Source organism: Otolemur garnettii, unplaced genomic scaffold (assembly GCF_000181295.1).
Source record: "Otolemur garnettii isolate 467f Iridium unplaced genomic scaffold, OtoGar3 scaffold00118, whole genome shotgun sequence".
NCBI classification, from domain to species: Eukaryota; Metazoa; Chordata; class Mammalia; order Primates; family Galagidae; genus Otolemur; species Otolemur garnettii.
In genome coordinates, this window is record NW_003852513.1 from 1,860,027 (window position 1) to 1,864,773 (window position 4,747).

A 4,747-nucleotide genomic window follows, 5' to 3' on the forward strand; every position below is an offset into this window, starting at 1 on the left:
AAAAAAAAAAAAAAAAAAAAAGTTCTAAAATGTACCTGAAAAATGGAAATCACAAGAATTCTGGGAAGATGGCTGACTAGTAGTAACTCTCAGCAGAGGCTCCTGACCAGAGGGAGAAAAACTGGACAGAATCAGACTCTATGAAGCCAAAGGTGGGGAACTGAGCCAAGAAATAATTTCAGCAAGCCACACTTCCAAGGAAAAACAGTCGAGAAAACAAATTACAGGTATAAAGCCTATCGATTAGAGGACAGGAGACCCCCTCTCCCAAGTGGGAGGCCAGGTGCAGGCTCTCTGTGAGTGAGCAGGGAACAAAAGACCTCTCACTTTACCTCATTGGAGAGAGCTGCTAAACTCCAGGTCTCCAGGTCTCTTTCTCTAAAGAGGTCCACTAGTGAACCTAGTCACCACCCCACCAGGTATAAAATTGAACAAAATTTCCCCCCACAATTCCAAACTCCTGGTCTACCCTAGCCCCCTCACATGGTGGGCTGAAGTTCTCCCCCCTGCAGAGCACAGAGTGTTTGGTCTTTTCCTGAGAGATCTGGGCATAGTGTGGACTGCCAAACATCAGAACGGAATCTGTGACTAGTAGGGAAGAAAAAGGGCATGGGAAGAAAGGGAGGAGGAGCAGTCCCCTAGTTATGACTTTGCATGGCCAGTGGTGATGTTGACCCTTGAGATGTGCCTGGCAGGAGGGGGTGCAGAACCTCCAGCTTTGACGGCACCCACAAGCGGGAGAGTGGTTGCTCATTGTAGACTGAGTTTGGTGGGCAAGGCTGATCCCTGGCTCCAACTGGGCTGCCAAGCAGAGGCTTGCCAGATGTGGACTGAGACCTGTCAGGCAAGGGTGTCCTGACTCCAACAGAGCTGGCATGCCTCCAGATGTGGACTGAGACCTGTAGGTGGGGGTGTGGTCCTCTAACTCCAACGGGGCCAGAGAGCAGAGGCTCGCCAGGTGTGGACTGAGACTGCTGGGCAGGGGCATGGTCCCCTGTCTCCAACAAAGCCGGTGAGCAGAGAAGTGGACACCAGTGTGGACTGAGTCTGGTGGGTGGGGCATGGACCCCTGACTCCAACTGTGCTGTTGGAGACCCTTGGCTCCCTCTCTGTTGAGCAGGGTTTGTACTGCCTGAGACAATTTGATTGGAACTTGTGTCTGGGGCTGTCCACTTGGGACACTCTGAGGTTGACCTTCAAAGTTCTGTAGCAGAAAAGAACTAAAGGATGGGGATGGGGTGCCACAGCTATCTGTATCTCTCCACAGCTGAGATTTAAACCTAATACCATGGATTCTTAGGATAGGATAGAGGTTGGCTGATTTCAAAACAGCTATCTCACCAAGTGGATCCTCAGAGTCTCCAGCCAAAACTCAGAAAGGAGCCAGTGTAAGGTTATAGGCAATAAGCCACAATTACAAAGCCTAGAGATTTGGTAAGGGGATGATTATCTCTACTACCCAGGAACTCCAATTCAATCTCACCCTATCAGTTCTAATAACCAAACAGTAGAAAATAAACATGGTATGGAACCAATGGAAAAACTCTGGCAAGATGAATAACCAGAGTAGATCAATCCCCCTTCCCCAAGGAATGAAAAAGGAAATACAATTGAAGATGCCATGCATAGACAAATGGTTCAAATGTCAGAAATAGAATTCAGAATATGGATGGCAAATAAATAGAATGGAAGAAAAGATAGAAATTGAAATCCAAAGAGTAGTTCCAAAATTGTCTCAAGAAATTAATAAATTCAAAGACAAAGACAACGTCACCAAGATATGGACATAATGAGAAAACAGATAGCAGAACTCAAGGAAATGAAAAAGTTACTCAACTTCCTCTGAAATACAGTAGAATGCCTCAGTAACCAGGTAGAAGAAAGGATCTCTGAAATTGAAGACAAAGCTTTTGAACATTCCTAAATGCTCAAAGACAGACAAATGGAGAGCAAAAAATGATCATTCCCTGAGAGAACTGTGGGATCACTCCAAAAGATCAAACATTCATCTTATAGGAATCTGAAGGATTAGAGGATGGTCCAAAAGATACAGATGCTCTACTCCAAGAGATTATGGAGGAGAATTTCCCAAGCATTGCAAGAGATACAATGCTTGAGATTGAGCAATGCAAGAGATACAGAACTACACATAGCAGACAGTTTCAGAACCCCAGAGAAACTCAATCCAAACAAAATATTTCCTAGACACACTGTGATTAACTGTACCAAAGTTAAGATGAAGGAGAAAATCCTGCAAGCAGTCAGATGTAAAAAGATGTATCACCTACAGAGGGAGAAATAACAGAATGATTGCAGATCTCTCAGCCAAAACGTTTCAAGCCAGAAGAGGATGGTCAGCAACTTTCAGTCTCCTAAAACAAAACAACTTCTAGCCCAGGATCCTGTATCCAGCTAAACTGGGTTTCATTTGTGATGAAGAAATCAAATACTTTAATGACATACACATGACGAAGAAATTGGCCATAATTAAACCAGCTCTCCAAGATATTTTCAGACCCATCTTCCACAAAGACCAGCACAATGCTTTAACACCAAAGTAAACTCACTCAGAAATTTTTTAACAAAACCCAACTTCCACAGTGGTGAGAGGATTAAAAACAACCACTGGACATTTGAAAAACATGACTCCCAAAACACTATCAGGCTTATCAATTCTCTCAATTGATGCGAATGGCTTAAATTGTCCTCTAAAGAGGCACAGATTGGATGACTGGATACTCAGACCAGATATCTGCTGCATACAAGAATCTCATCTTATCTCCAAGAATAAAAGTAGACTCAGGGTGAAGGGCTGGACATCTATAATTCAGGCAAATGTCAATCAAAAAAAAGGAGGCATTGCAATTTTATTAGCAGACACAATTGGTTTTAAACCAACAAAGATAAGGAAAGATAAGAATGATCACTACATATTTGTCAAGGAATACACCCAACATGAAAAGATTTTTTTTTTCTTCTTCTTTTTTTTTTTTTTTTTTTTTGAGATATAGCCTCAAGCTATCCCCCTGGGTAGAGTGCCATGGCTTCACTGCTCATAGCAACCTCCAACTCCTGGGCTCAAAGCGAGTCTCCTGCCTCAGCCTCCCAAGTAGCTTGGGACCACAGGCGCCTGCCACAATGCCTGGCCATTTTTTGGTTGCAGCCATCATTGTTGTTTGGTGGGTCCGGGCTGGGGATTCAAACCCGCCACCTTAGGTGTATGTGGCTGGCGCCTTAGCCGCTTGAGCCACAGGCGCCGAGCCAAAAGATTTTGATAATTAACATTTATGCACCCTACTAGAATGCTCCTTGATTTATAAAGCAAACCCTAATACATATGAACAACTTAATATCTTGGAGATTTTATTACCCCTTTGATAGTTTTGGATAGATCCTCCAAGAAGAAACTAAACAAAGAAATATTAGACATAAACTTGACCCTACAACAAATGGACTTAACAGACCTCTACAGAATTCATCCTAATAAAACTGAATATGCATTCTTCTCATCAGCCCATGGATCATCCTCCAAAATTGATCATATCTTAGGACACAACTCTAACCTTGGCAAATTAAAAAGAAAAGAAATTATCCCTTGTATCTTCTCAGACCACCACAGAATAAAAGTTGAACTCAACAGGAATAAGAATCTTCATACTGAAACAAAGTCATGGAAACTAAATAATCTTAGGCTGAATGATAACTCGGCCAAGGACAAGATTAAGAAGGAAATCACCAAATTTTTGGAACAAAATGCTAACGAAGACACAAATTATCAAAACCTGTGGGATACTGCAAAGGCAGTCCTAACAGGGAAATTTATAGCATTAGAAGCCTTCATCAAGAGAATAGGAAGAGAGGAATTCAACAACTTAATGGACCATCTCAAACAATTGGAAAAGGAAGAACATCCCAACCCCAAACCCAGTAGAAGAAAAGAAATAACCAAAATTAGGGCAGAATTAAATGAAATTGAAAACAAAAGAATCATTCAGAAGATCAATGAAAAAAAGTTGTTTTTTTGAAAAGATTAATAAAATTGATAAACCTTTGGCCAACCTAACCAGAAAAAGAAAAGTAAAATCTCTAATATCATCTATCAGAAACAATAAAGGAGAAATAACAATAGATACCTCAGAAATTCAAAAAGTTCTCAATGATTACTACAAAAAACTCTATGCCCAGAAATATGAAAATCTAAAGGAAATGGACCAATACCTGGAAGCATGCCACCTTTCTAGGCTCAACAAGAAAGAATTAGTTTTTTGGAAAGACCTACATGAATCACTGAAATGGCATCAACAATACAAAATCTCTCAGAAAAGAAAAATGGCTTCACACCCAAATTCTATCAAACCTTTAAAGAGGGGTCAGTGCTTGTGGCTTAGTGGGTAGAGCACCGGCCCCATATACCAAGGGTGGTGGGTTCAAACCCAGGTCTGGCCAGCTAAAACAGCAATAACAACTGCAACAAAAAATAGCCGGGCATTGTGGTGGGTGCCTATAGTCCCAGCTACTCAGGAGGCTGAGGAAAGAGAATAGCTTAAGTCCAGGAGTTTGAGGTTGCTATAAGCTGTGACACCACAGCACTCTACTGAGGGCAAGGAAGTGAGACTCTGTCAAAAAAAAAAAAAAACTTTTAAAAAGGAACTAGTACTAGCTCAGCGCAAGGAGCTAAGGCACCAGTCACCTACACCTGAGCTGGCGGGTTTGAATCCAGCCCAGGCCCGCCGAACAGTAATGATGG

The 4,747-nt window shown here is 42.0% G+C and overlaps 1 protein-coding gene across 3 annotated transcripts in view; it reads right to left on the minus strand.

Annotated features, from left to right (window-relative positions):
- LOC100958621 (gamma-aminobutyric acid receptor subunit rho-1) overlaps window positions 1–4,747 on the minus strand; it is a 70,652-nt gene that overhangs the window by 31,775 nt on the left and 34,130 nt on the right. The gene's annotated exons all lie outside the window — the stretch shown is intronic.